At 51.0% G+C, this 12,667-nt stretch overlaps 1 protein-coding gene across 2 annotated transcripts in view; it reads right to left on the reverse strand.

Moving 5' to 3' along the window:
* Chst15 (carbohydrate sulfotransferase 15) overlaps positions 1 to 5,728 on the reverse strand; it is an 81,064-nt gene extending 75,336 nt beyond the window's left edge. The window contains exon 1 of one of the 2 annotated variants that reach the window (XM_006976957.4): positions 5,608 to 5,728. The gene's annotated coding sequence lies outside the window, so the exon portion shown is untranslated. Of the gene's footprint in view, positions 1 to 4,859; positions 5,432 to 5,607 lie in introns of those variants that run through there. The other variant, XM_042284924.2, reaches the window with a different exon arrangement.
* Between the last annotated feature and the right edge of the window lie 6,939 nt (positions 5,729 to 12,667).

A 12,667-nucleotide genomic window follows, 5' to 3' on the forward strand; every position in this document is an offset into this window, starting at 1 on the left:
TGTCAGGAGCACCTGCCCCAGCCAGGAGCCCCCTTCGCCGATCCATTCCCTCTTAGGACTCTTTCAGACTCAGAGAAGGGCTCAAGATGTGACATTCAAAGGCCAGCTACACCAGCACATTTTTTTTTTTTTCTGGAGAGTGGCCTGGTCTCCACTTCGCTTAATGTGACAACATCAAATGGGCACCTACAGCCTGCCCACAAGGCCAACTAAAGGGGCACAGAGGATAGTAGGTACCCCATCCCCTCCCTGCACAGATGGGAAGATGGCCGGAGAGTTAAAGCCACAGCCTCAGGAAACCCAGCTGGGGCAAGGCAATCAGGGGCTTCCCCTGGCTCTCTCTATTTTTTTTTTTTTAATGCTTTTCTATGATTTTCTTTGCACATGCTAGGCAAGGCCTCCACCACTGAACTACGTTCCCATCCATGGCCTCAAGGTAGACTCTATTAGATAGAGGACATGATGCTCTAAGGCCGTGGTTCTCAACCTTCCTAGGCTGAGACCCCTTAGTACAGTTCCTTGTGTTGTGGTGACCCCCAACCAGAAAATTATTTCACTGCTACTTCATAACTGTAATTTTGCTAGTGTCATGAGTCATAATGTAAATATCTGTTTTCCCATGGTCTTAGGTGATCCCTGTGAAAGGGTCATTTGACCCCTAAAGGGACCACGACCCACAAGTTGAAAACCACTGCTCTAAGGAAATATACACATGTGGGGCAGAGGTGCTATGCAGTTTTAGACCTCAGAGATATCCCTCCATCTTTGGTTACGAGTTCTAGAAACCAAAAAATAATTACAAAAGCCAGTGCTCACTGAGTGCTATTTACCAGGCATTGTTCCCAGCACCTGGCAGGGGCTTAACTCTTTTGTAGGACACCTGGGTGAAATCATTCCTGAACACTCCAATCTCCAAGCCACTCACCAGGCTCCCACTGCACTCTCCCAGGGCCCCTTGAAGACGCCTGTCAGCAGCATTATGTAATTCTGACTTGCACAAGTTCTGCCTCGCCCACTAATCTCATCGCTGTGCAGGAACTGCGTGCTGAGAGCTGACTCTCTGCCCCCATGCACCTGGCCCAGGGCCACACCTAAAGGGAATGCATAAATATTGTACAGAGCTGCTTCCAACGACAGAGGGGAGGCTCCCCTTCCCTCCGCATCCCTGCAAATTCTGTAAAGGACAGAAATCGCTTCCCACTTGCCAACTCCCCCTACACACACACACACACACACACACACACACACACACACACACACACACTTAACCACTCACGGATTCACACAGCCTTCTCCTGGAGTGAGGACTGTCCCCATCCCACTTCCCCCATCTTCCCTGTGCAAATGAATAATGAAAATCTTGGGGAGAGTCTCCATTGCCCTTCCCTGGACCTCTAAGAGAAACAAAGGAATACATACATCTGTGGAATCTGCTCAGCACAGGACCAGCCATGACTGCATAGAGACATAGTTAATGACAGGTGTTAAAAAAAAAAAAAAAAAAAAAAAAACCTTGCTCGATTTCGTGTCTTAGGAAAACAATCCTTCTTGGCCCACATCTACACAAACCCTCTTCTTCCTGGATATTAGGCTGGACAAACTAAGTATGTGACTGCCACCATGATGGTCACCCCAGGATGTGGAGAGCCAGGTCTTTCCGTGTGTCATTTAGCTGTAGTGTTTCAGAGGAGAAGCAGTCTCAGGGAACACACCAGACCCCAATACTTGGGGACAATAAAGAAAGCCACTGTGTAAGCTGAAACGCCTTGTCTCCGAATACTCCGCCAGCTACGAACAAAACAAGATCTCTTTATTCCCAGCTGGAGGACCAAACTGCCCTTTGAAGTAACTCAATATCTATGGTACCTGAGCCTCCCAACTTACAACCCAGAAAGAGACATGGGTGCATTCTTAGTCCCAGTGACTCAACAGTCACTTCTAAAGCATACACTACTGAAGACATGTCTTCTGAGTGACTGCTCAGATGGGTGACACTCCCGAGCCAGCTACAACTTGTGAAAAAACAGTTTCTACTTTTAGAATTGAAAACATCTCCTCTCTCAGACAAATGGTCTTCCAATGGTATCTCGACAAATAGGGGCCGGCTGAGGCTCCAGGAAGGGGACAGGCTCCAGAGGTGACAGCTGCCAACTCCAAAGAGTGCCTTCATCTGGGAGTTTGTAAGAGACCGGAGCCAGCACAGCAGCCACGAAGAGCTGCCCACCCCAGGCTTCTCCCCTGTCCCCACAGCCAAGCCCTCTCTTGGACTTGCTCTGCCTTAGTCTCACTCCAAGGCCTGCAACTTTGGGATCATTTGTCTGTCTGACATTGGCATGTCTGTCTGCCTCTCCTAAGAGAGAGCAGGAACTTTGTCTTTACCCCCAGTGGCCTCCCTAGGCTCCGCTCCACTGTGGGGTCTATTCAGTAAACCAGTAGACAAAAAGTGTTATGCAAAGTCTCGATGCAGGGGGTGCCTGGACTAGCTGTGCGACACATGACACGCAGCATGTGGAGAAGCCTAGGCAGGCCCCCTCTAGTCCTAGGCATGACAAGTAGGCATCAGAGAGTTAGCCCATGTTGACCATCACCTGACTATATCAGTGTAAGTCTCTTCTGACACCAGCATGGGACCAGATCACCAGCACCCCCACTACCCCACCTCTATCATCCTTAGACTCCAGCCCACACATCCACGTCCAGGCTTAAGAACCGCCTTGAAATTACAAGACCTGTGGACTCTGCTTTTTCCCAACTTGCTGGAGCTGAGTGGCGGCTTCCCGATATGTCACTCACCTACCTGCTCAAGGCATCTCCCTCCTCGCTCCAGCACCCACCACCACAACCACCACCACCACTACCATGCTAATCTCCAACTTGCTTTCTCCAGGTTCAAAGCTCCCTAGCTCCTGGGACCCAACTGGTTAATTTGAGATTATTTCTCAGCTCCTTCTCCAGGCACTGAATAAGCAGAGTCCACTTGCCACTGGCCTGGACCTTCCCCTCTTCTTCTAGCTCCTTCTTGGTGCAAGGATTAATCTCTTGGGAATGTGGAAGAGTGAGGCCCCTCTTCAGACACGACAAGGGAAGACAGGGTGTAGAAGGAACAGTGGCCCTCACAGCAGCCACTGTTAACGGCACTAGATCCCTGGTTAGGACAGTGGTCCAGCTTTTGCATGCATCAAAGAAAATCGTGACAGACCAGCCTCCCTCCAGCGTTGTGCTTCCTTCAGGAGACCCTGAGATAGCCCTGAGATAGCTCCAGGGGAGCCAGAACCTGGGAAGAAGGTTGGACCTACAGCTTCACTTCCTGTTCACCTATGCCCTAGTAGAGAAACAATAGCAAGCCACGTCCCTCCAACTCCATCTCTTGAGGTGGCAAGAAAAAAACATCATCCTCAGCTTTTCTTTAGTTTGGGGGGGAAGCAAACTTGTTGGTCAAAACCAACCCGATTATAAAGCACTTTTATTCCCAGGCTGCTTTGAACAAAACCCTATGATGTGAGTGTGTTCACATATTGGCCAACAGATCCTAGTTCAACAAACACTTTGTAAAATCAGCAAATGCCATATTCTGAAGAAGAGGTCTTGATTTTTCGAGGAGGCAGCTGACTGGCAAAATCAGATGGAGAAGAGAGAGGTTCCAAGAGAAACTTTGGAAAAACCTCTAGGCCTCAGCTCCCTTCAGGGCATACAGAGTGGAGTCGGATACAGATGTTCTCAGGGGGCCTTTTTGGTATGATCACCCTAATCCAGGAAGGTGATCCACACCATTCGGTCAGGAATTGCAGATGGGTACACTGAAAACCTAGGCTTTGCTATCAGAGGCACCCCACCGGTCAGAAACAGTAGTTGATAAAGGGGCAACCAACCTCATGGAGTCACTGGCCACAAGCCCGCACAAGGCTTTCCTGAACTTCACTCCTGAAAACTCTGTGTCATTAACTTACTCAACAAGGATGTAGTAAAGGAGTCCAGCATATCTACTAAGAGACGCAGGACGAGCCCCCCAGCAGCTGGTTCCAACCCCAAGACTCGCCGCCTCCAAGTAAGCTCGCTTACTGGAGGCGCCAATGTCCAGCCACCAGCAGCCTAGCAGCAGGCGACTCAGTCCCAGCATTGGGCCGCTCCAGCCACTCCAGCAGCGTTTTCGCCCCGAGGCTCAAGACAGGCAGGCAACGTGGACACTTAGATCGTGATGGAGCAGTCAAACAAGGGTGCGCGGGACCTTGGAATCTTAAACGTGGACACTGATGAGCGCACGCCAGCCAATCAGTTCGCCCGAAGAAGAAATGAGGCGCTTCCCCTGGTCTCCATTCATTCCCTGCTAAGCCTGATTCCCCTCGCCCCGGCGCCATCCGGAATCCTTAGGGGCTCCACCCGGCCAAGTGCGCCAAGACCTGCCACCAGCCACCACAACGCTCCTTTCCTCTCCACCGGGGCACACAGCCCCACCGACTAGCACGCCATCACCATCCCCCGCGTCGCCCCCACGTCCGGGCCGCTGCCTTCCCGGCTCCCGGCAGCCGCCGCCGCCGCCCCGTGGCTCGGCTCAGACAAGCCTCGTTCTACTCGCTGCTCCCCAGCTGGCCGAGACACTCTAGCCAGGCCTATCCGGGGACTGGGGGACAGGGGCGAAGGAAAAGGCAGGGAGTGAAAAAAGTTCAGGCTGCTCCCTCGTTTCTTCCCAGGCATGTCCCCACAGTCCCTCCTCAGGAACCCTGGTCCTACAGGCACCGACGCATGAAACTGTTCCCCTAAACCCACACGTGTCTTCCCGCTGGGAGCCGTGTTGCAGCTAGAGCCCGGGTTCCCGAGGTGGCTCCCGTCGGTACCAGAGATGGTGGCAGATGCCCACGTACCTGCCCCAGGCTGCGCCTGGAAACTTCCCCCAAAGTGTGCGGGGGAGGGGCATTGAACACGGCTAGGAGAACCCCGGTCCCCAGTTCTGCCGGCGGCGAGCTCGCTCCAGAAAATCGCCGACCTGTCTGTCCATTGGACCTATATCCAGCCGTTCTCCGCCCTCGGCTTCCAGGGCTAATTGGCCCAGGGTCGCGCGGATTCTGAATCCTTGGGGCGTTTCTGCGGGACAGCCAGCTGGTGCGTGCCCCGCGGCGTGCGTCCTCCGCCGGCCTCCAGCTGTCCACCGCGCCACCACGCCACCACCCGGTCCTCTCTGTCTCGGAGCTCGGGCCACATTCGCTCTGGCTAGGGAGGGGGCGTGTGAGCCCCGGCGCCGCCACCCGCAGTCGTTCCCGCAGGGTCCCCAAGAGCCCTGGGCACCCAGAGCACGGCCAGGACCGCTTAGTGAAAGGGACGCCTCCTGCTGGGGACTGCGCCTGGAGCGAGGAGGCCCGACCAAGTGGTGCGGGCCCAAACCTGCCAGAGCTCGGCGCGCTCCAAGTTCATTGTCTGCCTGGGCCGCCGCCGCCTCCGCGCCGGGAGCACCGTGGGGAATGAGGCTGCGCGCAGCCCCCGCCACCCGGACTCCCAGCGCCCAGTCCCGGCCAGCTGGAGCGGAACCCGCAGGAGGGCACCGAAACCCCGAGCCAAACCTCCGCCCGCCGCTTCTCGCCGCCCCCAGCCCGTCACCCGGCACCCAACTTGTACCTGAAAAGCCCAAGACTAGCTCGGAAGCCTCTGCAGCCCCGACTCCGCGGGAGCGCGCGCCCAGCCCCGCGCCTAGCGCCCCGCATCCAGGGCGCGTCAACCTGACTCCCCGAGCGCTAAGAGGAAAAGTTTGGGAGTGACTTGCAGATGGCGAATGAAACCTCTGAATAGAACCCTCCCCCCGCCCCATGTCGCGCTGACACACATCAGCTCGAGTCTGGAATGCGAGATCAAGGCGTGCGCGCCCCACGGAGCGGTGGGTTTGGTCCCCGCCCCCTCGTCTTGCAAGTAAATACAGTTTGTGTATTGCGGTAACTCTGAAAAGGCAAAACCGAAACCTGGTGTGTATGGCAGTGAGACCCGGGCTACCCGAGACAGTTTTAAGGAACTTGGCGGTCGGGAGGCAGCCCATACATTGATATTCAAGGCCATTGACGCTGGTGGTTTCGGCGCCCTCTGTTGTATTTTTGCATCCTACAAAGGCTGCCTAGCCCTTCGGCCCTGTAGGTTTGCTTCTTCTGGGAGGTAAGGCTCTGCAGGACCCTGAGCGCCACTGTCTGCCGCAGTGGCCCACGGGGGCTGCTCCAAGGAAGGGCTCCAGCGGTCGACCCCCAGGCTATGAGCTGAAGGTGCAATCGGTAAATGTAAAGACACCTTAAACTCTTAAGACTTGTTCGGGACAGCCTCTGGAGCACCAAACCCAGACTCTGGGAAGAGGATAGAAGCCACAGTCTTTGGCCTGCCCATGTTCTCATGGCCAGAGTCCAGCACCTTGTTTCTCGAAGCAACCAGGAAAATGCTCCTTAAACTGTAGAATGCTGGCATGTATGAGAAAGATGATCCAGACAACTGAGTCCCCCCCACCCCTTTCTCTCTTCCTGGAGGTTCCACCTCACCCCTTAGAAGCTACTACCACCCTGAAGTGTAAACTTCTGGCAACTGATTCAGAGGTCACAATCAGAGGATTATAACTGCAGATGCGAACCGTGGATGACAGGGGAGTTCTTCAAAACCCCTGTCTTATTTTCCAACAAATACTGCCTCTTACATAAAAATCTGCAAAGAAAGATTAATGAAGCAATGAGGTTGCCCCCCACCCCCTAGGCAGCAGACTGTATTGCTTTTTCCCTCCGTGTAGACTCGGCTTAGTGATGTGGAGGTCTTTATTATTTTTTTTTTAAACAAAAACCTTTTTTCTAAAAATACAATGAGCTGGTTTTTGCAGAGTTCACAATTCCCAATAGATAATGATGCCATTTTTCATGGTCTTACACACGTTGTGGCTTTGGGGCTTATTTATTAGCTCCGGAGAAAAGACTGCCTTTCAGTAAGGTTTATATATTGGAGTAATTGCACTGGGACACAGTGCAGGTTGCTGTTAAGGAGGGTGGGTTGTGCAGGCGCCTGTAAGCAAAGTCCTGGGCCAGGCAGCTGTCAGAGCAGGGCATGCAGCCGGTTTAAGCAAACACAGGGAAGGTTCTTTGGAAAAAGCAAGGAGGAAATCCCCTCCTGTAAGAGTGTGTGGAACATGATCCCTGGGCCACACGTATGGGGACTTTCCAATACATGCCCCATTATGGAGATGGCGCTGAGCCCACCCAGATGACTTTCAAATTCAGGTGTCAGAAATCACAGCTGACGTGGGAGCAAATTGTTTTTAAGTAAAATCCCTGTGTCGCTTTGATATGAGTTCCACCGGGACTTTCCAACGGTATTATACATGTTCCTGAGATTACCTGGACAAGGATTTCTCTTTTCCTCGCTCAATATTAACTTCAGAAAATTATCCAAGTATTGCTTGTTATTCCAAAAATCCCTGACAACACCCAAATGCCCTGTATGAGTGAAGAGGGGGGGGAAGGGAGGGATAGGAACAGGAGAGAGACCGGTACCAGTCATCCTTTCGCAGTTCGGCAGTTCGTGAGTAAGAAGCAAATGCAGGAAGTTAAAGACAATAAGCATGCCCTCCCTCCAGCATTCATTCCCAGGTCGTCGTGATTGGGCAGGGGGTGGCGGGTTGCCTGGGTTCAAATCCTACTTCCAACACCTACTGAGTAATTCTGCATAAATCACTTCTTCTGAGCCACTAGTGGTACACTGAGTTATTAAGCCCAGCTCTTCAATCTTCCACGGTGGCCACACAGTGCATTTTGTGTCATTATTAACAAAATACCTGAAGCTGGTTAACACCATAAAGAAAAGGAGTTTATTTACCTCATGCTCCTGGAAGCTCAAGAGCCAGTAGCTGGCAGACTCCCAAGATGGTTCAGACCATCACACAGCAGGGAGCCATGTGTCCCTGTGTGTTCTGGTCTGTCTCCCTTTTCTTATAAAGCCGCAAGCATCGAATCACAAGACTCCCCACTCTGGTGACCTTACTTGATTCTGATCACCTTGCAAGAGGCCCCCACCTCCAAGTGACATCTCCCCTGCCACCACCTCATAGTAAACAGGCGGCACCTCTCCATGACTTGACTTTTGACTTTTTTTTTTTTTTTTGACAGTGAGATATTGGGGAACAACTGGGTCAGAGGCTGGAAATGCTCTTTCGAGGCCAGGCTTTCTCTGTCGTATTCTAGTGGCCCGTATATAAAGAGCATTTCTTAAATAGGAGCTTCGTCTTCCAGCAAGGCTCCAGAATAAACACCCCGAAGCAGACCTGAGTTCAGCTTGCACCCCGGAGCCAAGTTATCCCAGCTTCAGCTGTACTCAGAGGCACTCCAGCTGACCTACACACACACACACAAACAGGGTAGAAAAAAAAATGCTAATCTATTGTAAGCTGTTTTGTTACACAGCATTACTGTAGCAGTAGCTGACTGTTACATTACAGCATTACACCATTACAGCAGTGGGTTCCTGGCAAAGCACAGGAGTGGGAGAGAGGTCTCAGCAGTGAAGAGCACTGGCTGCTCTTCCAGAGGACCTGGGTTCAGTTCCCAGCACCCACATAGTGACTCACCGCTATCTGCAGCCTCAGTTCCAGTACATCCAGTGCCCTCTTCTGGCCTCCACAGGCACTGCATGCACATGGTATACAGACATACACACAGGCAAACATTTACCCATATACGTAAATTTAAAAAAATAAATCTTTAAAAACAGAAAAGTGCTAAGCACATTTATTGGGCTATAGGAAACAAAGTAGCTATTATTAGTGAGCATCATTGTTGAAAGTTTTGCACATAGTTGCGACGTAATTGTTTGATAATGAATTAAATGAGTGACAATGATAACGAATAAAAAATTTGTAAGGGACAGCACAAGGACATCAGAGCATTGTAAAAAGGACCCAATACATCCCTCACAGTCACATTCATTCATTTATTCTGTAAACATTCTCTGAACACCTACTGTGTGCCATACACTAGGATGAATGAGGAAGCCACAGAGATAACTAAGGTCCATTCTCTTCCTAAAGGGACCTCTAAAGACACCCACCCTTATGACAATCAGTACTTTCCCACTCTGTATCCTTAAGCCTTCCCAACAATCAGTGCTACTTATGCCCATCCTTCAGGCTGGAAGACTGAGGCTCAGAAATCAAGCATGTAGAAGCAGACCTGAAGTCACTGCTATCCCTGTCTACTGTCTAGTAGTACCACTGATATTAAGTTAATGATGGGCAAACCCATGAGAACGGGGTTATGTCACTTTCTGTCCCTCAGTCATGCCAGGGCTTAGTAAACATGAGGCCCACAAGGCACAGATTCTGTTTCTACCATGAAAAGGGCTTTTCCCAGGGGCCTAAGGGCTCTAGAGGTCATTGCAGAAGCTCTCAGGTTCATTTCGGCAGCCCTGGCTTCAGATTTCTGCAACGACCTCCTTCCCACCCTGCGACTTTGACAAATTTAGACTCCTCGGTAACCCAAAGTGCATTTCAATTTTTATAAATTTAGAAATCCTCTGGTTAGGCGGATCCCTCCCGCAGTAATGCATCCATTAAGTGCACTTTAAACCAATTTTGGTATGCTAATCCATCACAAATCGACGTGAAATTTGGGTCCTTGTGAAAATTTCCTACACCCGATCCAAACCCTCTACAGGATTTAGGATAGTTAGAGGTTCCTTAAAGAGGCAGGCTTGACTCGGCATTGAACATTCAGGGAAGAAGGGCCCGAGCCAGTTATAAACAACATGAAAACTGTCTATGCTAGCGGGGAAGGAGGGGCATTTATTAAAAACAACAAGAACACTGCCAGATCATTAAGATTTCAGAACTCTTCTGGAGCGAAGGCATCTTGCATGTTACTATATTCCCAGCCCACAGCTCAGTCTGGTGCCACAGACACACCCTATAGGTGCTTGGCAAATGGCCCTATTGGAGTCACCTGCCTGAATAGTGACTTGTCTGTCAGCCTTCCCATCCTGTGATTGTCCCTGTTTCCTAAAAATCAGGTCTTCTCTCCCCACCAGTGAACCTTGGGACTGCTGGAATCACAACCAGAACCCTCTGAAGAAAAAAAAAAAAAAACCACGTGAGGCTGGGAGCATGGTCCAGGAAGCCAGGGCAGAACACGGACCCTGTAATTGGCAGCATAAAGAACCCAGGGGTGATCAAAGAGACATAATGTCACTGTTATCACCACGCAGGACTCAGCTGCTACAGCTTGTTGAAGGGCCGTGCCCATTAGCCCGATGTTTTTAGCTGCATAATAGACATTTTGCCAATAAGATCAAGTTTACAGCCCGGAGCGTCACACTTACTTGCTTCTATCGTAAGATCTACAACCCAGCCAACAACAAAAATGAACGGTTGGACATGGTGAAGGGTGAGCATCATCACCTGCCCTGCATGTGAAATACCCGTAGCTTCTAAACAAATTTCATTTTCCTGTCCGCGGGTTCAATGCGGTCACACATTGCGAAGTGGTGCTTGGGAGGAGAATGGAAATGACCCCCACAGGCAGGTGCTGGGAGCTGGCTGTGATGTGTTTTCCCCTGCGTCTCCATGTGGATCCAACCCCCACCACCCCAGCTCTGTGATGCTGTCACATGCACCTGCCTGGGTGCCTTCAGGAGTGCCACCGAAGGTCTTGTCACTGTGTTATCCCAGGCCAGTTAGCCACCAGCCTGGTCCCAAGCCTGACTCATCATAAAGTCCCTGGGGAGTTTTTAAAATATAGAGTCCTGGGTCCTGATAGGTTCCATGTCACAGGCTCCCTCAGACTCATGTCCATTCTCCCTTGGGGCTGTCACTTTAGCCTTCTCGTGTTAACTGTCCTTTCCCTCCCTTGACCCCCCCCCACACACACACACACACTAACAGGCTCTTCCTTCATATACACCAGGATCTTCCCCAAACGTTATCTGATCCTGTCAACCCTCTGGTTAAAATCTTGGACACTCATGTCTCAAGCCTCCATGGTGCCAACAAGACCATTGGGGTCTCTGCAGCCAGGTCGGGGCCAAGGCCCCCACAACTGTGGGCCTGCTTCTTTTCTGGTCCCATCTCACATCAGCTTCTCAAGTTGATTCAGACAGGACGTGTGTCAACGGCATCACGAACACACCGGTGTCCGTGTCAAATGGAGGAAAATCAGCCCCTTAGAAATCACGCTGATGAAATCAACACCCAATGTCTGTATGGCTTCAGCTGTGGGTGGGCGTCTGGGAGGGGAAGCACCCACATCAAGCTGCTCTCCTCCACCCTACCAGGGCTTTCCTAGATGTGTCTGGTGTGTCAGAGAATGGCTACAAGCCTCCAGGCCTTGGTTTGCACCTCATTTTCCTCAACATCTGTGTCTCGCATCCCTCCTTGGGATATGAACAGTAGGACCAGATGGTCTCTTGGGGCTGTTCCCTCTCCAGGCTGACGCCAGAGTCTCTTGTTACCCATCCAGAGCAGCGGACATAACGGGACCAGCTCACTAGTTTGATTCAGTCTCCTATTGCTATGTAACATGTCAACCCAGCCTTAGTGGTAAGGAGCAATACCATGCAATAGCTCGCAGAAGTCAAGAAAAGATTGGGCCCTTTCTCACTCAGGCTTTTCTTCTATACAAGCTCTCAACTGATTGGACGAGGCCCATCCACACTAAGGAGAACAATCATCCATACTCAGTCCACTGATTCCAATGTCCACCTCTTCCAAAAAAACCCTCACAGATCCACCCAGCATATCACTGGCTGAGTATCTAAGCATCCCAAGGCTCAGCCAAGTGCCACATAAGATTGGTCATCACAGGGGTCATTCAACTTCTGGTCCACTTCCTCTTCGGCATCAGGAAGAAAACCTGCTTGCTCACATACTTCCTCCCAAGCACACCCAGAAGCCCCAAGCCCCACTCTAGCCTTAGAGGCCCTTAGTGAACAAGGACATGTATAAACAAGAGCTAGAGTTGGTTGCTGCTTCCTCTCTGGCTGCTGAGATCCTAGGCACCCAGCAAGGAGCTGGCCTGAGCAGAAGTCCCCAGCCTCAGCCACACCAGGTCCTTTAGGAACTTGCTGTAGCCAGGACTTCCTGGTGCCATGATTTACACTTCCAACCCCACATTCCACCAACATACTCACAGGGAAACATTCATATCCTGAAATGTCGGCAGACAGAGCCGTGCAGCCGCTGGGAATGGTCTCTGTGATAGGGTATGGGAGGAGTTGGGGTATCAGGAAGCCAGGCTGGCCACAGATTGGTGGGTTAAGCTGGAGGGCAGATAGTTCCAAGGCATCTGTAGTGTCACTTACGTTGGGAAATAATCCACTATGAAGAGGGCTTTCAACATCAGCATCCATAAAGGATGATTTGTTTTCATCGAAATAGAAAACACCGCTATCATTTACTATAAAAAAAAAATTATCACAAAGTAAACAGACTGAAAAGTAAACAAAGAACTTACATTAGAACAGGGCTGTGAGCAAGGGCTGGTGGCCAAGGACCAGAGCACGATGTTTTCTCACAGGAAAAACTTTCTAAGACTCGCCAGAAGTCTACACATGCTTGTAATCCCAGCACTTGGAAGACTGAGACAGAAGGATTGCTGTAAGTGCAAAGCCTGCCTGTGCTGTCTAATGAGATCCTGTCTCACCAAACAAAATCCAAATCAGATTTTAAAGAATTTGA

The sequence above is a fragment of the Peromyscus maniculatus genome, chromosome 1 (assembly GCF_049852395.1).
Source record: "Peromyscus maniculatus bairdii isolate BWxNUB_F1_BW_parent chromosome 1, HU_Pman_BW_mat_3.1, whole genome shotgun sequence".
NCBI lineage: Eukaryota > Metazoa > Chordata > Mammalia > Rodentia > Cricetidae > Peromyscus > Peromyscus maniculatus.